Source organism: Malania oleifera, chromosome 11 (genome assembly GCF_029873635.1).
Source record: "Malania oleifera isolate guangnan ecotype guangnan chromosome 11, ASM2987363v1, whole genome shotgun sequence".
In the NCBI taxonomy this organism is placed as follows: Eukaryota; Viridiplantae; Streptophyta; class Magnoliopsida; order Santalales; family Ximeniaceae; genus Malania; species Malania oleifera.
Window position 1 is genome coordinate 6,861,790 of NC_080427.1, and position 25,737 is coordinate 6,887,526.

At 34.7% G+C, this 25,737-nt stretch overlaps 1 pseudogene; it reads right to left on the reverse strand.

The window, feature by feature from the left end:
• Positions 1–8,198: 8,198 nt before the first annotated feature.
• On the reverse strand, positions 8,199–10,661 carry LOC131168535 (uncharacterized; annotated as a pseudogene).
• Between the last annotated feature and the right edge of the window lie 15,076 nt (positions 10,662–25,737).

Genomic DNA, 25,737 nt, shown 5'->3' on the forward strand with positions numbered 1-25,737 from the left:
TTAAATGTCCATTCATTCAATTCATTCACAAATTAGATAAAGGTTCAAAGATTACCCTACCAAAGGTTCAACTACATCACATGCATATATAACATATCGTTGAGATAACATTAAGCAATTCGAGCTAGCAAGCATATCTCTAACTAAGTCAAGTTGAAGTGCTTCCATATGCTAGTTAACTATATTTTGGGTCTTACGAAAGCTTTTTTGAAAAGGGTAAGGATTGGATAACTTTGTGGAATGAATAAGGCAAGAGGATGTAAAAATGCCGAGGGCAATCAACTAGCCTTTGTAGGCGGTCATTGCCTGGCTTTCAAAAATTAAAATTATAAAGTGTTAAAAATCTAAATCTTTGTTTTCAAATATTATTTTAAAAATGGAGATACATGCACACACGCACAAGGTAAGCACTGTAACCATTTCAAGGAATGAGTGTTTTAGGGTTCTAATGCTTTGAATTCTATTTAAAAGAAATTTAAACTATTACTTTTTCTATTCACAATTGTATTCCCGAACCTAATCTCTTTAGAATGTTTTCCTTTATTTTATCTTTTCAAAAATTAAAATAGCATGGTGACTTCGTTTTCTAACATAAAAATGACAATTTAAATGATTTAATGATTTAGTTATTTATACTTGATTAGTTTTGACACGATCACCAAATGTTGGCAATCCAAACAGATCCTTAAAACATGATATTGACAAACCTCAAATTATCGGAGGAAATTGTAGTTATGTAAATTGTTAGAAAATGTTTAACGAAGTTAGACCCACCTAGTGAGACTTAAGGCTTGGTCTATTATTGTTGTTGTAGGTATTAAAATGATTTTCCATTATTCACTGAGATGTGATCTATTCCTATAATTTATCCATTTTATGTCATCTTCAATGCAAACTTAACTTCATTAACTCTAATTTTATAGATAAATAGAAAAGTATTTTAGTTTTTTATTTTAACTCATTTGTCAAATATTTGAAGTTTAAGCATTCTACTTGGTTCATTAATTAAATAGCTCATTAAAATAATTTTGTTAACTTTCTTCTATATCTTCCTCTTCAACTAGAAAATTATCAACCTTATTTTTTTTTAATACACTTGATATTACCTAAGTTTTTTTTTTTCCCTCTAAATTTAACAAGTTTATATATTTTGCATTTTTTTTCTTCTTTTTTCCTTTTTGTATCTAAATTAATGTATGAATCATTATATATTATGTATGTTTAGCTTCACTGACAATTTATTTTTTGTATCTAATCTCTTTATGCTTTCAAATTTTTCTATGTTTTTAGGTTTTTTTTCATGTCTTAAACGACACTTTTTTTGTCCTAACAACTTTTTTGACATCTTAATCCCACCACTGTATCTCTTTACTTGTTGACCATTTTCTTCTATAGTCACCTAAAAAGCACTTTTGCTATCTTTTTAACAAATTCTAATTGACTTTTAATTTGTCCGTTCTTGAAGGTTATTAAGTGTTCTTTTCCCTTCTTAAAGCATGTATTATTGTTATAAGATCATGTGATGTAGAAAAAAATCTAAGATCATATCATTAGACTCATTTTATTTTCATATCCATCTCCCTATATATTCTTTCATGACCTTTATTGTTCTTTACAATATATATATTATCATTTCTTATCTGTTTATGTTTTTCAAAGTTTTCTATGTTTTTATATTTTTTTTCATGTCTTAAACAACATTCTTTTTGTCCGAAAATTTTTTTTGACATCTTAATCCCACCATCTCTCTCTACTTGTTGATCATTTTCTTCTATAATCACCTACCTACAAGCACTTTTGCCATCTATTTAACAAAACTAACTATCCTATTCCAAAGAATCCTTATGTTTACATTATTTCCCTTTGTCTAGTTAGTACTCTATGTTTTGCAATTAAACTTTCATGTATAATTACTTTACAATCATCTCATCATAAACGATTTGTTGAAAAATTATATTTACTTTTAATTTGTCTGTTCTTGAAGGTTATGTAGTGTTCTTCTCCTTCTTAAACCATATATTATTGCTATAAATCATGTGAATAGAAAATTTTAAGATCATATTACTACACTCATTTTATCAACATATCCATCTCCCTATGTATTTTTTCATGATCTTTACTGTCCTTTACAAGTTGACTGTTCAAATCCTCTCCTACGAATATTTTGTTATAGTACGCGGCTCATATTGAGTGGAACACATGTACAAAGAAAACATGCTGAGGAAAAACAAGGAAGTTAAATTGCAAGAGAAAATCGTCGACTGTTTACATAAGAGAGTCAACGGTTTCAGGCTCAGGAAGAAACCATCGACGGTTTGACATAGAACATCGACGGTTTAATCTCGATAAGAAATCGTCAATGACTTTTTGAAATCATTGACGGTTTTGTTTGGCTCTGTTTTTTAATTTTGAATTGCAAAGATCAATAGGTTGGGGATTCGGAGGCAAATTCTCCGCGGATTGATACAGGGGTATTTTGGGAACTTTATAAATCCTCTGTACATGTAGGGTTGGCATAAATACAATGTTGTAACTTTGGTTTTGGTAGATAGTGAATTTCAGCCACTGCTTGCTCTTATGGACGTAGGCATTCTGCTGAACCACGTTAATTCTTGTGTTGTGTCTTTATTGCTTTTCTTATTATATGTGTGATTGTATTTTTTGTATTATTCATCATTATTTGATGCATTGCACGATCTGGCTTTCCGTTGCACATTAATTTACAAAACAAATTGGAATTAGAGCAATTGGTTACAATGGCTCGGATTTCTTCTGCGAAGTTCAACATTGTCAAGTTCAACGGATCGAGAAATTTTGGACTACGGTAGAGGAGGGTTAAGGATTTGTTAGTGCATCAGGATATGGTAAAGGCGCTATACAGAACGCAATCAGAAGGCATGGACGACATGAGTTGGAAAGAACTTGAAGCAAATGTTGTGGCGAATACCAGGCTTTGTCTAGCTAATGATGTGATAAATCACCTCATGGATGAGGAATCGTTGGCGACAATTTGGCTGAATCTGGAAAGTCAATTTATGTCCAAGTCGTTAACAAACAAGTTCTATCTTAAGCAGAAACTGTATGAGCTTAAGATGTTAGAGGTTTCAGATTTGAACCAACACATCAATGTGTTTAATCAAATCATCATTTATTTGAAGCCAGTTGATGTAAAGTTTGAAGACGAAGACAAGACGTTGATGCTACTGAATTCCCCACCTGCGTCTTCTACATATGAGAATTTGGTTACAACTATAATGTAGGGAGAGGAAACTCTTGAATTGGAGGAAATCACAAGTGCTCTTTTGGGTTTTTAGCAGAGGAAGAAAGCCAGCGATGAGAATTCACAAGGTGAAGGACTCGTGGTGAAGGGTAACTACGAACGTAGGAGAAGCAAGTTTAGGAGTGGACCGAGTAATAATAAATCTCGGTCATGTTCTAGGAAAAGGACGTATGGTGTTTTAAGTGTGGGAAAAAGGGGCAGATAAAACCATATTGTCCATAGAGGAAGAAGGGAAATGCATAAAATAAAGAGGGTTCATCAAAATCTGCGAATGTAGTGGAAGAAAGAGACTTAGAAAGCAGTGATGGTGATATGCTTTCAGTTTCATCTGGTTTAGATCGTCTAATGGATTCTTGGATCTTAGATCGACATGCTTCTATCACATGACACCAAACAAAGATTGGTTCACCACCTATAGGTTGGTAAATTTTGGTTCTGTTCTGATGGGAAATGATGCTTCATGCAAAATTTTCGAAATAGGGAATATCAGAATTAAAATGTTTGATGGTGTTGTGAGAATGTTGTGTGATGGTAGACATATACTGGAGTTAAGGAAGAATCTGATTTCATTGGGCACTTTATACTATAATGGAATTAGTTACAAGTTTGCAAGTGGGGTAATGAATGTGAGTAAAGGTGTCTTAATCGTCTTGAAGGGGTAGAAATTACTAGGAAATATCTATATACTGCTAGGTACCATAGTTGTAGATGGAGCTGCAACTGTAGCGTCAGTGTCAAATAGTACTGTCATGTGGCATATGCGGTTAAGGCATATAGGTGAGCGTAGGATGACGAAGCTTCATAAGAGAAATATTTTGAAGGGTGTCAAAACATGCAAGCTGAATTTCTACAGGTATTGTATTCTTAGGAAACAAAATAAGGTGCAGTTCAAGATAGCCACACACAATACAAAGGGAATTCTTGACTACATTCATTCAAATGTTTGGGGTCCAGTGAGGGTAGCATCACGGGAAGGACATATGTACTTCGTGAGTTTTATTGATGATTACTCACAAAAGGTCTGAGTGTACTTCATGCGGCACAAGTTAGAGACGTTTGTCAAGTTCAAATTGTGGAAAACTGAAGTGGAAAACTAGATTGGGAGGAAGATCAAATACCTCAGGTTCGACAATGGTACTGAGCACAAAAATTCAACGTTCATAGAGTTGTGCGAGCAGCATGGCATTAGGAGACATTTTATAATACACAATGTAACGACCAACTCACCCTTCAGGCACCCAAACCTCTGAAAGTTGAATTTTTGATTGTATTTGTTCGGGCACCCGAACCTCTGGCCAGGCACTCGAACCTTGAGGGTTAAAATATTTTTTACCAAAATTTTAAATGGAGTAAAGTGGGTTAATATTCTTAATGGTCTTTTAAACAAATCTAATTATACGCATTGTGTCCCCAACGGTCAAAAATTCCTCCTTACCTATATATACCCCTTCATTTGTCACAATTAGCAAGGATTAGCAAACTTGATTAGAGCAAAATTCTCTCAACATCCAAAAACCTTTATTAGCTAAATAATACTTCCAAACACTCACATACTCCTCATTCTTGATTTCTCCAAGTATTGTGAATATTTTCTAAGGCTATTAAGTTTAATCTCTATAGTTAAAACTCTCATTTGCATTATTGTTTGATCGATTTTATTTGAGACTTTAACATTAAAGTTCTTCCACTGATTTCATTTGATAAATCTAGTGTGGAAAGACTTTGAGAGTTATGGTTCTTGCATTATTGTTGTAAGATACCTAAACCTAGATTTTGTGTGCAAAAATCCTTTTCAAAAGCTAGTACTTCAAACAACTCCATTGTGCTTTGAATATTAGAATATATCATTGAGTTTGTTTGGTTGAACTTGCTTAGCATATTTTGAAACCCTGATCCGGTTTTGTGTTATTCACATAGTGAGTTTCAAATATTGTGTGAATATACACTCTAGATCTAAACTGAGAATCTATACGTGACTGAGTGTTTAGTACACATTAGAGCATTGAGCATATTTACATATCATTCGTGCTTGAATTATTGATTGAGCTATATTAGTGCACACATTTGCTTGTTTAGAAGCGAATTTCTATGTACACATTTCATACACATTGGTTGTATTCCAGGCGTGGGTCTGAGGAGGGAGACTAGCCCTGTTGAATAGTCCCGGATTGGCTTAGACTCGGTTAGAAAAGTTAGGTGCGCCATCCTATTAAGGTGTGTTGGTTGAGGTCAGCCCCTTGAATTGACCTAATTGTATTAGGTGCCGCTCCACTCGTTTAAGTGAGCATTATAGTGGTAATCATTGTACTGGTGTGGTCATGGCGGGGACGTAGGCACAGTTAGCCAAACCCCAATAACATATCGTGCCCATTCTTTATATTTCTACTCTTTACTCTTACTGCACGTATATGTTTATCTGTTGATTGCGTAGACTGACCCTAGGCTATATTTTACTGTTGATAAAACCATTTAACCTAAGCGATAAATTTTAAATACCCAATTCACCCCCCTCTTGGGGTTGCACCCATTCTAACACATATGCCAGTGCAGTAGGGGTGCTTGATATATGTTATGGTTCGTACAAGACTAGACTTGACACAAGTTGTCAGTGTCGTGAGCAAGTTTCTTTCAAGTTCGGGTCGACAACATTGGGATGCAATCAAGTAGATTTTTAGATATTTAAGGGGCACTACAGACTATGACATCATGTTTGGCAAACAATAGGGTGATCCTTCAGTTGTGGGTGGATATAGACTATGTAGGGGACTTGGATAACAGGAGGTCTACCACAAGGTATGTATTCACCCTTGCGGGAGGACCTATTTGTTGAAGGTCCATGGTTTAGTCTTTAGTTGCACTATCTACAACTAAATCGGAGGTTGTGAAGGAAGCATTGTGGCTTACAGGATTGGTCAAGGAGCTGGGCATTAAGTAAGGTGAAGTTCAGCTGCATTGTGATAGTCATAGTGCCATTTATTTGGCGAAGAACCAGGTGTATCATGCGAGGACTAAGCACATAGATGTGAGGTTTCACATGATCAAGGAATTGGTCTTTTTTGGTGAACTACTGCTTGAGAAAGTTCACACTTTTGAGAATGCAACAGACATGTTGACAAAGTTTGTTACCACGGACAAGTTCAAACACTGTTTGGACTTGATTAACATCTCCAGATGCTAGATGGGAGGCGTCCCAACTTATTGTCCCAAGTGGAGTTGTGGGTTATGTTTTCATTTTCTCTTAAAGGGTGAATATTCTCCAAGGTGTAGATTGTTATAGTATGTGGCTCATATTGAGTGGAACACATGTACAGAGAAAGCATGCTGAAGAAAAACAAGGAAACTGAACTGCAAGAGAAAACTGTTGATTGTTTACATAAGTGAGTCGACGGTTTTAGGCTCAAGAAGAAACAGTTGATGGTTGGCATAAAGCATTGATGGTTTAGTCTCGGTAAGAAACCGTCGACGGTTTTGTTTGGTGCTGTTTTTGAATTTTGAATTGGGAAGATCAATAGGTTGGGGATTGGGAGACAAATCCTTTGGGGATTGATACAAAGGTATTTAGGAAATTTTCTAATCCCTCTTTATGTGTAGGGTTAGCATGAATACAATGTTGTAACCCTGGTTTCGATAGATAGTAAATTTTAGCCACTGCTTGCTCCCGTGGATGTAGACATTTTTCCAAATCACGTTAATTCTTGTGTCGTGTGTTTATTGTTTTTCTTATTATCCGTGTGATTATATTTTTTGTATTGTTCATCGTTAGTTGCTGCATTGCATGATTTGGTTTTTCGATGCACATTAATTTACACAACATATTTTCTCACTCATCAATATACTTTTTGTAATATTATCCTTTTTCAAAATTATCTTTTAAGAGTCTTTGTTAAGCCACGTTGAGGAGCATAAACACTTATGACATTTATTATCTCTTTATCCTAAGACCATCTTGATTTTTATATCACCATCTTCTTTAACATCTATAACATTATATTTTGGGTCTTTATATACAATGATTCCTATCTTATTCTTATGGTTTCCTCCTAATTCACCAAAGTTTAAATTTTGATATTTCAATTTCTTTATTTTCTCCTAAGCGCTAGTTTATTGAAGATATATTATGTTAATTTTGCTTTTAATTATTATATCAACGACCTCCATACTTTTACTTGCAAGTGTTCGCAGGTTCAAGTTTTCTAATAAATTCTAATCTCATGAAGTACTTGACAAATAAGCGGTAAGGATTCATTTTATACAAATCTAACAAGTTTTAAGTTGACTGTCAATGCAATCCACTTCTAATCACTTGAGAGGAGGAAAAAAAAAAACATCAATCCAATGTTCGGTATACAAGAATTGAATAAAATGAGATGAATTATATAGTAAAAAATATAAAATTATAAACACCAATTCTATTCCATTCTATTATATTCCATTTTTTTTCCCCGCAAGCTCTGTTTATTTAGTTAAAAATAAAATGAATGATTTGAATCCGTGTGTTTTTGGTTTGTTGATATCAAATTATGTGTCAGAATGGTACAACAATCTGCGCATTTTCAAACTAGTTCTCAAACTAATTATTATTTTTTCGACATGCAAGAATGGAGTAGACTGGAACACAATTGATCTTAACTTTATATTTTTGCCATACAATTTATCATTCTATTCTATTTTTAATCCATTGCATTCTACCATACCAAACAATGAGTTGAAGTAATACCTCGTACCTTGTACAAAGAGAGCGAAAGCAAGAACTTACAAGTTGGGGCACCCACTTAAGAAAGATCTAGGAAAACAAGTTGATCTCTTACTGATAAATGGTACCCACGAGCATCCCAAGCATAAAAAAAACCTCAGAACTAACCCAATTGCAGAAACAGATCACAGGAAAAGACGAACATTCATGCAGCAAGAAGAAAAATTGGGAGGAACAAATGAATTGGTAATGGGAAACATCTTCTACATACAAAAACATCAAGATCGTACATGAAATTTGAAGAACAAGAAGAGAAAAAGATCCATTCATCTATTGATCCTAACGTGTAATCTTTTTGTTTCAGTTCATATGGTGGACGGATCACCCCTCTTGTTAGATGATTGCTGTTGTTGATGGAGGTCAATCAACTCCAGTTCTTTTTGCCGGAGAAGAAGTACCATTCTCTCATTTTCAAGCTTCATCCTCTCATTTTTCAGCTTCGTTTGCTCCATTTCCCTCTCCTTCTTCCCACAATACTTCAACCACTTCAACCGCTGCTTTTCCAGCTCAAATGCTTCGTACTGGTAGCTCATCTGCCGCTCCTCCAGTCGCATCATCTGGGTCTTCATCCACTGTCTCTTCTCCCATGCGCACCTTGTTCCATCTTGGAGCACATTCCTCAGCTCAACACTTAGTTGCTGAACCAAAGGGCATCGGGGTACCACCTCTTTTCTTGTTCTTTTCCTCGAAACTCTTTCATCATTTTCATCCTCCTCGTGTCTCTGCTCATTTTGGCCTCTTGCACAACCCTCCACCACCTCTTCCTCGTCGTTGTCATCCTCATCATCATCCTCGTCATCCTCATAATCTTCCTCTTCTTCATCGCTTCCCCCTTTTGTCATTTTTGATCCCTCAGTCTCTGTCCTTCCCAAACTAGGCCCTCCAGGGGTATTTTCTGCAGAATGCAAGCAGCGCTGCTGCACCTGTTGCTGCATTTGTTGCGTTGGCTCATCGGGTGAGTGGTGGGCGCCGCCTGCCACACCGCTGCCACCTCCACCGCCGCAACTATTATGATAAGCACACATTTCCCTAAAAAATAGGTGCTTGGAATTGAGTAATTTCCTGACTTCCTCCTTCATTTTTGGGGATAAATGATCCATTGATTCAAGCAAGCTCTGATTCTCCACAACCTTGCAAGCAGTCCCCTTACCCAATATGTCATTAACCCTCTTATACCTTTTGTTCAAGTCATTAAACTTGTCCTCACACTGCTGCGGAGACACGTAGAAGCCCTTCTCCATCATGGCTTTGGACACAGATTTCCACTTCCCTTTTTTCTGCAACAACCCCCCGGCCTTCTTCTTTGCGGCGGGTTCGTTCCCTTCCGACCCTACTTCGTCTCCAATATAATAAACCGCCATTATCAACAGCCTCACCATATTATCAGTCCACTTCATTCTGTGCCATGGATACATCTTCCTTTTCCCATCTCCGTTGCCGTCTTCAGGATTAAACCCAGGTTCATCCTCATCGCTGAGTGCCAATTGTTGCTGTTTGGCTTTGGGGGCATATGGGTATCCGTGTTTCACAGATTGGGGCTGATGATCACCCTCGTGATGGGCAAAAGCAACCATTTGGGGATGCAAGTGATGAGGGTTTTGAGGGTTTTGCGGTGGTGGTTGCTGTGATTGGTGCAGAGGCATTTCTAACCCAAGCATTCCAGAACCCATCCCAGAAAACATTCCTCCCGGCAAACCATTTGGTTCCATCAACCTAAATTGGTTCTCTCACTGTTTTTCTGTTCTCTCTTCCTCTACAAAAAATCAAAAGAAACTGACAACAAAAGGGACTAATTTTAAGTCGCAGAAAGCATACCCATTGCAATTGAAATTGAACTGATATCTAGAACAAAAACCCGAGGCATCTGCTTCGTCAATACCCAGATGAGCTCCGCCATCACCTTCAGAAGGACAAATGTAACAGCAAATGGAAAGAGGGGTAGAGAGAGAATGCTTGGTGGGTACTCCAAATTTTATTTTATTTTATTTTATTTTCTTGGGCTGATGCGTACTCCAAATTGAGTGATATAGAAGATCAGATAGAGATAAGAGCACATACAGAGAGCGGTGCTGACGGTTTTCGCTAGGGAGGTTTTGTGTGTGCTTACAGAAATCTCTGCCCACGGTTTTGCTGCGACCAGCTCTGGTTCAAGAACAGTCCACAGGTTTCTGAACAGTTCGTGCTGTCTCGCGTTTAATGGTTTTGAATTGCATTTTGACATCTCGCCATGTGCAATGAGGTGCACAGGAAATTTTCAACGGGGGAAATGATCTGAACCGCCCACTCGGGGCCTGATTGAAAGTCAGTGGCTGGTGGAGGGTAAAAGTGTAAAAGGAAGTGCACTTTTGGCTGCTGGAATTGGAGCGAGTGGACGTCACTTTGTGCTTTATAAATTCTGTAATTGCCGATATAACGATGGGCTTTAGTCAGGTTACGGCCTGTTAGGGCCCCCATGGACCCATAAGAAGCCCACATAGATTGAAGTATAATTGTGTAAAGCAAGGCTGCAAGGCCAAGTTTGAATGACAGCAAGTTGCCTCTTGGTAAGAAAAAGAAAGTTAAAAAAGGTCATAGTCTTGACTAGTGAAATAAGGAGTGACTGCATTATAAAATAATATTATTTTTGAGCAAGGATTCTATGAGTGTTGATCTTATTTTAAGTAATATAAATTAAGCAAAAATGGTTATTTTTGAGCCTCATCGTGTGGTTGATGTTGGTTAGAGTAATGTCAACTTTTTATATGTTTTTAAACAAAAAAATTCTTTATTTTTTTAAAGGAAAAATAAACTACTGTATTCCTATGTAATAATTAGTCTATTCTCATCATATTTGTATTTCTATATAATAGTTATTTTATTCTCATCATTTTTCAAACCAAATAGAGTAATTATATTCAAGTTATCCACTTGATAACTCAACTTTCAAAGTTAGGTAACATTTACATATATATGATAACCATACATGCGACATCTTGTTATCTTTGCATTTTTCCACCAATTCTCTCTCTCTCTCTCTCTCTCTCTCTCTCTCTCTCTCTCTCTCACACACACACACACACACATACACACACACACACACACAAATTTCCTTACACAGTTATCATGTTAGAATTCCCATAATAATTTCCTGCCCTTAGATAGAATTTTTGCAACAATCTCGATCATTATTGCAATTTTTGACTCCAAGACTTTGAAAACATTGACTAGGTTTCAAATTAAGAATAGCGTTTTGGCAATTTGTAAACCAAACAGATGGTTCGCACAACTTTCATGATTACTTTTGATTGAGAGTATCTTAACTTGTAAGTTTGATGCTTACAAAATAATTTGTACAATATTGCATTGTCAATCTTAAGTCAAAAGTTTTAGAGCGGAATAAGCAATAAGTCATCTAGTCACAACATCACATTCAGAGAAGTTTCACATTGCTTTCATTAATATATACAATGCACACTTTTGAAGGTCGAGGGCAACATGCCAATAGATGAAGTTCAAAAAAGAAAAGAAAAAAAAAAACACATTTAAGCACTCAAAGCATCCAACAAGTTATAGAGCATAATAAGCAATGGGTCATCTAGTCACAACATCACACTGATAGAAGTTGCCCACAACCTTCATGATTATGCACAAATGCACAATCTTGAAAGTGGTTGGGGGGGGGGGGGGGAGGTGCAGCTATTGGCCTAACAAGGCTTAATCTCGTTTTGATGATAACAAAATAAGGTTACTAATTGTACTTTCAAGTTAAGTTTCGAGAATCAAGAGTTTTACAAAATAATATGGTTCTACTTGGAAAAAGATACACTTAAAGCTACAAGTCATGAAGAATATGAGAGTATTGAAGTGTTGATCAAGCTCGGACAAAGATTGAAGTTACATAACATGAAGACTTAGGAATTTAAATGTATTTATATTTTTAGAGTCTCATGTAAATACTTCTAATTTCAATATTGAGACTGAAGATCTTAGAATTTAGCTTTAGACTTAGAGACCTGATTTAGAACATGGAAAATATTTTATAAGGTCCAAAATACTTTTCAAAGTTAATAAAAACAAGTTTCGAAATCAAAATGAGAAAAACACAATGTTGCATAGTAGTCAGACGACTGAAGATTAACACTCAGGAGACTGATATGCTACTGCCAGTGTAAATAAGAATACAGAATAGGGTCAGGCGATTGAACTTTCGGGGCCAGGCGACTGAACTGCTACTGCCTGTTCTAGAGCACTATTTTGAATTAATTCAGGCGACTGAAGTCTATGTTTTAAACTTTCTAATAGTGCTGATTTCTTTCCAAATTCGAATGATTTTGTTTCCAAACTTGGGGAAAACAGTAAGAATCTTTCCTACTTTATATAAAGATGATTTTTACGCAATTAGGGTATCTAATACTCATATATACAATTCAAATCTTCGCTATACTCTTCATATATACCCTGAAAAACTGCTGTGAGTTTTTGCTGAAAGCCCTAGATGAAATTCTGATTATGATTTTGTAATTCTTCATTCTATAATCAGAATACCTTAGAAATCTCTGTGAACTTCAATTCTATATTGATTTCTTGAAGTATATTGTGCTTTAACTTGTACAAATTCTGCTATGGTGAGAGTATTTTCATTGTACAAACAATTTGTATTGCTTGTTTTGAAATTTTACGGTTCAGGGTTTGAATTGTTGCCTAGTGAGAGGGTGTTCTCGTTAGAGAGGGGTCTCCACCTACCAACGGAGAGAGGTGTACTCCACCTATTAAACAGAGTGGGTAAAGGAAATCCTCACATTGATTTGCTTGAGGCAAGGATGTAAGCGGTAAGCCGAACCTTGTAAAAAATATGGTGTTCGATCTTCTTTCCCTATCTCTTTAAATTCTATATTTTATAATCTGTTGTGTATGTTCAGAATTTGTTGGGAAAATTTGCTGAACATTGAGATATTGATTGAGTTTGCATCAAGTAATTAAATTGGTTGTTCGTGATTTGTATGGTTCATGTTTTTGGCTAAAAATTTAGACAAGTAATGATACTTGAATTCAATTATGGTTGGTTAATTATTCAAGGCATAAGTAGCTAACTTATCTAATTTATATTACTGAATTTTTGTCTTAATAAAGTACTTGGTTGCTTGCTGGAATTCAAGATTAATTATTGAAATTGTTGAAGGTAAAATTCAGATCATATTTTTTAATTTCATATATATATATATATATTCATAGGATTGTTTATTGGTATAGTATTGTCGCTGGTTAATTGATTAAGATTAGGATTGTGATTGATAAATTTTAAAAGGTTTAAAATAAACTTAGATTCCACATAGTAATTTTTAAAATACCCAATTCACTACCCTTTTGGGATTACATCTTTACTTTCAATTGGTATTAGGGTTAAGTTATAACAAATCTTAATAAGTAGTTACACAAAGATCTTAATGGCAAATATAGGTGTATCCCCTTTCGGTGAAGGGAAATCCTCATCTAAACCTCCTATTTTCTACGGTGTAAACTACACCTTCTCGATACAACATGTGAGAATATTTTTACAAACTATGGATTGGAAAGTCTGCAAAGTAGTAACCTAATGCGACTATGTGCCTTCTAAGAATGTAGATAACAAGGAAGTTCCAAAAGATGAAATCGAATTAAGTACTGCAAATAAACTCAAGTGCAATGAATGCCTTATATTGTGCGCTAGAAGCAAATGAGTTTAATAGGATAATGAGATGCAAATCTACAAAGGAAATTTGGGACAAATTAAAAGTAACCTATGAGGGAATTGTAGATATTAGAGATATTAGAATTGACATGCTTACTAGTGAGTGTGAGGCATTTAGGATAAACACAGAGGAGTCTATAACTAGTATGTACACTAGGTTCACTCACATAATTAACTCCCTGAATGCACTAGGGAAGAACTACTCTACATATGAAATGATTAGGAAAATCCTTAGAGGACTTCCTCCTATTTGGGAACCCAAGGCCACTACCATAAATGAAGGCAAGAACTTAAAGATCACTTCCCTAAATGAACTCATAGGGTTGCTTCTCACATATGAGATGACTATAAATGAAAAGACTATTGAAGTTAGAAAACAAAAGAAATCCATAGTACTTAAAGCTTCAAAAGAAAGCTCAAGTGAAGAAGAAGATAATGAGTTGGACGAGGACGACTTAGCATTGATCATTAGACAATTAGGCAAATTCTTTAAAAAGAATAAAATATTTGCTAGAAAATTTAAAGGAACTAAAATGGACAAAGGTGAATCAAGCAAGAAAGAAACCAAGGCTGAACCCCCAACTTGTTATAACTGTAAAAAGGTAGGCCATATAAAACTTGATTGTCCACGACTTAAGAAAGATGCTAAGAAGAAGAAGAAGAAAGTAATGAAAGCAACTACTTGGGATGACTCTAGCTCAAGCAGCTCGGAAAGCGATTCAAGTGATCAAGAAGTAGCCAACCTTTGCTTCATGGAGAGCGATGACGAGGTAAATTCTTATTCAAACTCACTCATAGAATCTAGTGATGAATCCTGTAATAACTCATGTGAAAGCATGCCTTCTTATAATGAAATACAAACGAAATTGTTTTCACTCCACAAGAGGTTCATTAACGTGTCCAAGAGAAACATTACATTAAAAGGACAAAATGAAATGCTTATGAACCAACTAGAGTCATCTAAATTAGCTGAAAAAGAAAAGGATTCAGGTATTGATGAACCTGAAAGAAAAATCAACCAGATGGCTAAAGAATTAGTAAGGTTACAAGTGAATTGTAAAGGTATAAAAGATTCATAAATACTTAGTCTTGAAAGTAAAATAGAGGATCAATCTAAAATCATTTACAATTTTACAAGAGGAAAGGAAAACTTTGATAAACTAGTTGGATCGCAAAGAATGTTTTTAGATAAGGAAGGCATAGGATTCAATGGAGTTGAAAATAAAAAGAAAAAGAACTTCTATATGGGGTACTTTGTAAAAGCTTCTAAATACTATGCTAGCACATCCTCAACTAATGCATATGAACACACCACATGTTTCCTACGTAAGGAAAATGGACACATCAAATTTAAATGTCCATTTAAAATAAAAAAAATTTTAAAACCGAAAAGGTGTGGAGAGTAAAAAATACAACTAAAACAAACCCAAAAGGACCTAAGAAGATTTGGGTATTGAAAGTAACATCTTAAATCGTTTTTGTACATATGTTTTAGGTCCAGCCCATCAAAAGACAAATGGTACTTGGATAGTAGATGCTCATGGCGTATGACTGGAGATAAGTCCAAGTTCACATCGTTGACACTAAAGGATGGTGGGCATGTTACTTTCAGAGATAATGCTAAAGGTAGTGTTGGCCTAAAAAGGCTTAATCTCATTTTTATTATAACAAAACAAGATTACTTAACATGTTTGTTTAAGTTAAGTTTCGGGGCTTAAGTGTTTTTATGAAATCAAGTGAGTATGCTTGAAGAGCTTGAATGAAGTTTACACTTAAAGTTATGAGCCACGATGGATATAAAGTTACAAGTCACGAAGAACATGAAGTTTATTGAAGCATTGATCAAAGCTCAAAAGGATACTGAAAGCTTCACAACATGAAGACTTAAGAATTTTGATAGATTTTGTTGACTTTATGAGTCCAGTCCTGTTTTGATAATGACAAATCATTTGGTATTTGATTTGTGCATTGAGATTGTGAACATGAACAATATTTAGCTTGCATGGAAAATTAGGAAGTCATGGAAGCCATGAGGATTAAAACATATACCACATGGCACAATCCATGAAACTAAAAGAGCAGAAGAGTGAAGATGCAAGCGTCAAGTTCAAGAACGTCATGAGAATGAGTATTTAAAATTGATTGTATTTACATATTTTGTATGATATAGCTAGAAACTCAAAATATGCCCTACACATGCATCTCATGAAAATTTTCTAGGGTTAAACATAGACTTAGAGACCCTATTTTGAACCCTGTAAAATGTTTTATAAGGGATCAAAGCAAGAGAGTAAAATTGATTTTGAAACTAAAAATAAAAATTATGAAGTTGGTTTGCCCAGACAACTGAGGTGTACCCTCAGAAGTCTAAAGATGAAACCTAAGACGATTGAAGTTTTACTTCAGACGTCTAAAGAATTTCCTCGGAAGACTAAGGAATTAGTTCAGTCATCTGAAGATTTAATTATTGAAACACAGAACAGGCAGAATGCCTTCAGACGTCTGAACCCTCAGTTCAGTCGTCTGAGCTAGGACTTCAGAAGACTGAACCTACAGTTCAGTCGTCTAACCATGTGTCTAGACTATAATTTTTAGTACTTTAAGGAACATCAAACGTCTGAACCCAAACAATCAGTCATATGAACCTGCAGAAATTTTAAAAATCTTAACTTTAGTGAGAAAACACACGAGTTAGTCACTTAATCAAATTGATCCAATGGTCAAGACTTAACCTAAGGTCGAGATTACTTATAAAAACAACCTCTAAACCTTAGTGCCTCACTTTTGGCATTTGATTGGGAGTCTTGAACGTATACACAATTATGGAAAGCATTGAACACATTGCTAAGCTCTTGCCTGTGATTTCAAAGCATTTACATCATATCTAAGCTTAGGCTACGTTGATTTTCAAAAGGAGTTCCAACGAATATTGTGCAAACAATTTGGGTATTGAGGTTTGGCGATCAAACTAATTGTTTGCTTATTCTCAAAGAATTTTTCATCTCATAAACTTATTCTTGAATATTCATTTTGAGAGATTGATCTTGAGTTATTAAGTATATATACATTTTGTGACAGATCACTACTTGAGAAAAGGTTTTTGTTTAAAACTAAAATCTTGAAGAAAGTTTTAAATATATCTTCATTTAAAGATTTGCTATTTGATTAGTGTAAGAATTATTTGATTGCAAATACTAAGAGCTTCTAAATACATATTCTTTAGGAATATTATTTTTGACACATAGTGTTTAAATCTTTACAATATTCAAAGTCGTATATTTATTCAAAGATTCAACTTTACAAATTATTGATAGCAAGAACATAGATCTGTGCATTATTCAAGATTATTTTTGAAAGGGTCTTATTTTCTAATCTTACATAAAGTATTCTGAAATCGAACCATATGTTTCTCCAAAGCATTTATTTATAAAATCGTTTTTAGGAGATATTAGATTTGCAAAGCATATCATTCATATAATGATCTCATCGTTACATACATACTTAACTTCAAGTTTTATCATATGAATATGTGTTGGGAATTTTGATTGTACTCACTAGCTTTGTGTAGAAGCATTTGAGTTTTTGAAGAAATTGTATTTCTATATTGTAATCATGGTTTGGGCTGTGAACCGGGTTTGAGGAGAAAGTTGTATTTCTTGTAAGCAGTGAAGTAGAAGGAAGTTGTGCCTCCTGTAAGTAGCCGATTGTAAGGGAAGCTCCATCCCGGTTAAAGGAGCAGGGATTTAGTTGAATCTTTGAGTGGGTTGCTCATGGGGAGGACGTAGGCCGAGTTGGCTAAACCTCATAAAATCGTGTTTACCTACTCTCTTCCCTTAACTTTTTAATTTCCACTTGCATTTTATTATCAGTTTTTGTATGTTTGTATGTTGATTAATATTACATGCACTTGATAATTAATTGGGTATAATTGAATTTATTGAGATAAGAATTTGACTTAATTTCAAGCCTCTGTGATTATTTTGTTAAATATTGAAATAGGAATTAAGTGGTAAAATAAACTTAAATAATTTTGAAATACCCAATTCACCCCTCTCTTGGGATAACACCATAATTCGCATTTGGTATTGGAGCCTCGTTACATAGACTTAAACGTTTTTGTAAAAAGATCATGATGGCTTATTTTGGAGTATACCGATTCGGCGTGGGACAAATCTCTGCAAGACCTCCAATGTTTTATGGTGAAAATTTCACCGAGTAGAAAATAAGAATGACTACTTTTATCAAATCAATGGATTGGAGGACTTGGAGAGTAATTGCTCAAGGGAACTTAGTACATGTGAAAATTATGGATAATGTTGAAATTCCAAAATCTGAGTATGAGTTGAATGAGAATGACATGAAGTTAATGCAAGTAAATTTTAGTGCCATGAATATTTTATTTCTTGCTTTAGATACTAATGTTTTTCATGAAATCAAGTCATGTCAAAGTGCTAAGGAGATATAGGAAGAACTCGATAGGAGATTTGGAGAGACCAAAGGAAAGAAGTCCACCACTTAGGAAAATTCATGCTCAAATGATCAGGTAGTGGAAAATTGTGGTCTAGTTGCATTAATCAATAAAGAGGTACACTCTACTCTTTCTACTTCTCATAATGATTCTCAAAATGATTCATGCAATGACTGTGATACATCTTATGATACATATTATGATAATTCTGGTAGTGAATCTTATGATGAATCTGATAATGATAACAGCCTTCTTATGAGGAATTACAAAAAGGATTTGTTGAGGCTCATAAAATTTTAACAAATGTGTCTAAAAAGAAAACAATGTTGGAAAATGAAAATAAAGACTTAGCAAAGTAGTTAGAAGATTTTAGAGAGTCTCATACATCTTGGGAAAAAGAAAAGGATTTGAAAATCATGAAATTAGAAAAGAAGAATGATATGATGGCGAAAGAGCTGAATGAGTTAAGATCCAAGATATCGAGTGCTAATGCAAAAGATCTTCAAATTTATAAACTTGAATATAAAGCACACAAAATGACTGATGAATTTGTAAAATTAGAAGCTATTTGCAAAGGCTTAAAGAATTTAAAAATTCAAGACTTAGAAAGAAAATTGAGGATCAAGCGAAGATCATCCTAACATTTTGAAAAGTAAAGTGTAGTCCCAAGAGGGGGGGGGGGGGTGAATTGGATTTAAAACCTTTCTTTTAATTCCTTTTGAGAATTTTTCAACTTCTTTTATTTCTTTTAACCAATTCTTAACTTGTTTGTTTAACTCTTTAATCACAAAAGAACTTAAATTCTTTTATCCAATCAACAACACTATTGCTTAGCCAAACAAGTAATTAATCATTCAACCAAACCAATCAAGCACAATGTTTAAAACAAACAACCAAATGATTGGTCAAGTATAAGTTAATTGCAACACTATTTGATTAATGGAAGATTCATCACTCTTTGGAATATAAACACAAACTACTCAATATCAAACTTTAAACCATTCAATCACAATATAGCTTATGTTATCAGCCTTGGATATAAAATTGAATTAAGCCTTGTATATATGAAATGTTATGCTTGCAGATATAAATCCCTGTATGAATGGATTTGCCTCTTTAATATGAAGTGTAATATAGAATCCAACACTCTTCCCAATATTCAAAATCCAAATAAACTCTTAGTTAATTTATCTTTAGGATGTTTAACCAAGTAACGTACTCCCGTATGGTTTCCGCAAAATATGGTTTAACCAACGTACTCCCTTTCAGTTTCTGCAACCCAAATCAAATTAGACTTCAAGTTTACTTGATTTCCCAATATACGTAGTATATATTGTTAGAATTGGTGTATTCCCAAGAGAAGGGGGGGGGGGGGGGATGAATTGGAATTTTAAATTTTTCTCCTAGGTTGAACTAGTTGTTAGCAAAATATTACAACCTAGGGCCTTTCTATGCAGTTCCAAATACACCGATAAATATAATATACGAAAATTTAAATCAAGCGCATCATTCATACAATAACATACACGTGCAGTAAATATAAAGTGCGGAAATATAAACAAACACACGATATATTATCGGGGTTCGGCCAACTGTGCCTACGTCCCCGCCTCTAGCTCGCAAGCCCGAGGATTCCACTAATAGCTCACTTAAGGGTGGAGCGGCACCAATTACAACTAGGTCAATTACCACAGGGCTGACCTCAACCTTAACTAGGTCAATTAGTGAGGCTGACTTTAACCTACATGCCTTAATAAGATGGCGCACCTAGCTTTCCTAACCGGGTCAAAGCTAGTCCGGGACTATTCCAGGGCTAGTCTCCCTCTTCAGGCATGTTCCTGGAAATACAACAGATGTGTATTACAATCAAATGGTACAGTGATTATGCTTTCATGTAAAGCAGATGTGTACCCAGTTACGTTCAATCACATACACCACTAATGATATAATAAGTAAGCTCAATGTGGTCTAATATATCAACTCTCAAATATATTTACTATCGATGTAATTAGTGTGTGAGAGTGCAAACCTATATGATCTTTGTATCCCTAGATATTCAATCTAACTCAAAAAAAATGTCAATCAAGTCTCAAATATTCCAATCAGCAGAATATTTCAATCGTGCAAATATCAAATAATGTATATGCTTGGTTTGCAAAATTTATTTTATTTTTTGTATCAACAAATAATGTGGAAGTCAATGAATATTGCAACAAAGATTTTTATCTCATAAACAAATATCTCTTCAAATATATTTTTCAGTATAAAGCACACTAGATATTTGAAAATGATTTAAAAGGATTTTGCAAACAAAAACAAATACAATCGTTTCAAGATGTTGCAATGAAGGTACAATCTTAGAAGATCTAACAAAGTCTCCTTAGGATAGACTTATTAACAAAGTCCTCTAAGAATCCTTAAGGTTTTGCTCTCAATAAAAATAATATCAATCAAGTAGAGCAAGGAGAGCAAACCTATAGAACAATCACACTTAAACACACTTGCAAAGAAGTTTGAGCAGTAAGATCAAGTAAGAATAAGTGTAGGAGGCTAAAAAATGAGTATTATAGGTTTTGAAATTTTCAGGGAATTTCTCATAATCAAGATTGCTAATTCTATTCTAATCTTTGCAAATAATGAGTTATTTATAGAGAATAGAAGAATTATAGCCGTTGGGGACCTATTGGGCATTATTAGGAAAGTTTTAAATCATTTTAAAATAATTAACCCTGTTTAAAATATTTAACCACGGTAAAAAATTCAGGGCACCCGAGAGGTCTGGTCGACTAGAAACATTTTTGGTTGACCGAAGTTCATATGGTTTGGTTGACCGGGCCAAATTTGAACTACCTAGGTTGGTTGACCAGATCTTTAAATCTAAAGCATTTTTGCATGGTTCGGTCGACCGAGACTGAAATAAACTAACTTTTTGGTTGACCGGACAAGGCGATTTTTCGCATGTTCGAGGTTCAGTCGACCAGGCTGATTTGAACTAGGCCTGTCGGTCGACTAGACCATTGGGACAACTTCTGAGGACCCTCGGTCGATCAGGTTGGTGCAATACAAAAACATCTCGGTCGACCAGGAAGTCAAATTGTTAACTTCATGAGGGTTCGGTCGATCGAGACCAAATGAACTATACAATTCGGTCGACCGAGCTGCAGTTAACATGTTGACCCAGACCTGGTTCGGTCGACCAGGGCCAAAATGAACTTCCTAGGTCGGTCAACTGAAAGTGCACATTTTGTGCATTTCAGTCCTTTTTCATCCAACAATCACCTTATTTCAAATAATCAAACATGTTTATGCATGAGTGAGTGTTCTAGGGTCTTTTTTAGGTTCTTTTTGAAGACACTGAAAAATTCGGTGTCGGTCGACCGAAGGGTAATCCCTAAGGTCTTTCTAAGGACATTTATATTATGAGCTTTCCTATTAGATCATGCAGGTGATGCATGCAATTATTACAAGTCATAAGCCCTAATTACTATTACAGACCCTTTACATCAAATAAATATATTACAACATAAAATGATTGGGTCTTGACTCTTCACTTTCTCTATATGTATCTTGATCTGCCAGTTTGAGTTCTTGAACATAACCTCAAACACCCATTAGATATAATGAGTATTTGTCATTATCAAAACCGGGCGTGACCTATAAGGTCAACATATATGATTTCCAATTTAAACCATCTACACAATTTAAATATGTATTGAAAATAAAGAGTAGGGAAAGAGAGAGTGAGACAGAGATGTTTACAAGGTTCGGCTTATATCCAGCCTACGTCCTCACCTTTGGTAGACGACCAAAGGATTCACTAAACCTATTCCTTTAACGGGTAGAACAAACCTTTACAACACTCTTTGGTTAAGGCTAGAGCTCGCCTTCTCCAAATGATATCTCCTCGTTCGGTCACTCCTTAACTAGGCTAGAGCCCCGCCTCTCTAAACAATATCCCCTTGATTATCCAATGATCCAAACAATCCTTGGAATCATCAATCAACAAGAAATAAATCAATTAGATGCGTACAAAGAACTTGCTCCTCAAAGAGCTGGTTAGTACACCAAATACAACACAACTAATATACTTCAAAGTAAACAATAATATGGAAATTAACTTGAAGCTCAATGACGTATATCACCGATTAATTATTTCAATGATTGAAACATTTAGAATTTGTAGCACAATTTTGGTGGAAGAAGATCAGCAAAACTCAGTTGAATTCGTGCAAGTTGAGAGCAAGAGAGAGCTTTGAAAATTTGAGAGCAAATGAGAGAAATTTTGAATTTTTGCTGAATTGAATTCCTTTTTTTTTTTTTTTAATTCAATGACCTTTGAGGTTTATTTATAGAGTTTAAAAAGTATGTAACTTGATCCCCAAGTGTCTTGGATTATTCCCCAAGTTTTTACAAATTTTGGGCCCCAAGCAACCTCATTTAAAAATTTGACCGTCCTGAAAAAAAATTCAAAACAACCATGTGACAGATGACTGTCCATTTTTGGCAGTCATCTGTCCAGTTAAACCAAAGGGGCAGTAGGGTGTCACTCATCTATCTAAACACGCATAGATGCCTCAAAGTGCACCGGCAGTCGACTGTCCAGTTCTTGACAGTCGTCTGTCAGGCTATCAACTTCGAGCACCCTTCAGTATTTTGATCATAAAGTTTTCCTTGTAACTCCAAATTTGACTATCTTGATTTAAAAATAAATATAAGAGAAAATCCTACAACTTTCACGTTGAACACATTTTAAAATAAGGAGGTTTTGATACATAAAAATGCACCCCAATGCAGTTGTAGAAAAATTGACAACATTTGAAAAATCCTCTTTTTGGTGCTTTTCATTCCAAAAATGATTCGAACCTTTTTAAAACAATTTTTGACCTTATAAAAATATTTTTCAAGTATTTTAAAAGGTATCTAGGTCTAATAAATTATCCTTAGAGCTTCATGCATCCATATTGAAATTATTTGAAGTACTTACAAAGATTGTCATAAAGACTCATTTGACTTTTCTTTACTTTGAGTTCTCTTTATTGCTGAGCTCTAATGATTCTGAATTTGATGTGAACTTTAAAAATCTATCTCTCTTGATCTTTCAATATTACTTGAGATTTTGAGCTTCATTAATCTTTGAGCTTTCCATGTTGATCACTTGGGCTTTCATTCTTGAAGCTTTTTCTTTAATATCAATGCTCTCATGATCTTTAGGTTTTAATCCATGCCTCAAGCTTGATATAGTCATCCCTCTTTGAAGTACAAGCTTTCATGAATTCTTTAACCTTGCATTCATCATTGAGTCCTGAAAATACATCACTTAAATAAAGCATGTTAAGTTCTGCATGTTTGTTAGCATCAAAACAAGATGTTAAGCCTTGTAAGGCCAACACATTTACTAGGGGCAAAGAAAATCTTGATAAACTCTTGGGTTCTCAAAATATGTCCTTAGATAAGGAAGGTATAGGTTATAATGGAATTGAAAATAGGAGAAGAAAGAACCTATACATGGGGTACTTTGTTAAAAGATCAAAATTCTATGCTAGTACCTCCTCGGGTCCGTATGCTCACACCACCTGCATATTATGTAAAAAATAAAGGACACATTAAATTTGATTGTCCATTTAAAAGGAAAGATGTGAAACCCAAACAGGTTTGGCGAGTCAAAGAAAAATGGGTACAAAAAAAAGACCCCAAAAAATCCTCCTTAGAATTTTGGATTGAAAATTTAGTGGAGTCAGCCACATAAACAAAAAGGGGTCGTGATGACTAATAAGCTTGGGGAATAGTATATGCTTAAAATGTAAAATCTTAGTATATGTATTTACTACACTATCATTATACTAAGAATCCTACAATAAAGTTAAGTCAATATGATTTCTTTAAGCAATAAATCTAATCTGACGACCTAATGATTTTATATCATAATGATTGGATAAAATGTTAAAATATTGGATAGCATGCAAACCTTGATTTATTCAAAGTGAAGGTTGAGAGATTAATTGTCTAAAATATTAGAAACCTTGTTCCATAAAATGAAAAACATAAATCACATCTTCAAGAAAATCTCAGAAGCATGCTCTATGAAATTCACTTCCAAATGGACTAGGTAACTGTGCCTGGTAAATAATTCTTAATGCTTAATCCTTGAATAAAATCCTAAGCGTAGTTGTCCATTGCACAAATTTGAGTTTTAGGATATTCATCCTGTTATATTTCATTTATCCCTAAACTCATCTTTGAATATAAAAGCCTTAAATGCCTAAATCAGTCAACACTCTAGCCACAAGAACTAATAATCATAAATTGCATATCTATCAAGTACTTATTAAAAGACATCTTGTTATAATCAAATCAGGGGCATTCTCTAAGGGAATCAAATTGTTTATCAAGACATTTTTAATAAATATTCCCTTTGTGCTTAAAATGTAAAATTTCATAATTTTGATTTATAATTAAGTCATTTCCTCCACAAGAAATCTTTACCATACCATGATCATATCTAGTAAAGATTCATCTATCATTGACTCATTCTCTTACTTAAAATTGGGATCATACTTGTGGGATACCATCTTATGGTGGGATAATCAGAAGTACCCAAAGAGCAATATTCAAAAGTTAATATTCTCCCAAATTTCTCTTTGCCTAAGTAGTTGGATATATTCGCTTTCACGAAATATTTTGAATATTGTCCACTCAAAATGAATATTCTTTTGAACTTAATAATAATTTAATTGTTAAGAGTATTCGTTCAATTTCACTATACAAGCTCTTAAACCTCAAATCAAATCTATTAGAAGTTTTTCTTTTTTTAATATGTCGAATGACTAAGTTATTTGTAATAGTTTTCAATCTATATGAAAATGCAAATGACTAGGAAACCTATGCATAGAGATCCATAAGAAAAGAAGCAATATAGGCTTATGACCCTGAAGAAGAATTGCTTATGACTTTTTGGTACTTTAAGCTATAGTAGGTAAAGCCAAGTATAAATCATTGAAAATCCTAAAACACTCGGCTAAACTGGTGAGGAATGATTAAAATAAAAAGACATAAGACAATGATAAGTGCATAATTGAGGGAGAGCAAATTAACTTGAAAATATTATGGCTGTAGTGACCCAGAGAAATTATAATATTTAAATAATAAAAGAGGGAGAAAAGGAAATAAAAAGGGGGTATAGCAGGTCTTCGAAGCATTTGTTGATGACGCGACATGTTGGGCTCGTTGATGAGGGTGCTCTTCGTTGACGAGAAAATACCAAGAGAGGTTTTGGGTGATTCTGAATTTCGTCGACGAGGAGAGAGTTCTTCGACGAACTATGTTCTTGACCTCGTCGACAAGGTGACGTGGCTCGTCAATGAAGGCCAGTGTATAAGTATGCTAGAATTGGATTTTTCAGCAGAAATTACGCGAGAAACTCCTTCTCTCTCTAGATTTTCGTCCCTTTTTCCTTCTCTCTAAGATCCCGGGCTGGATTCTCGCCGCCACGACACTCCTAGGGAAGTTCTCTGCATATTATCCGGAGTAGA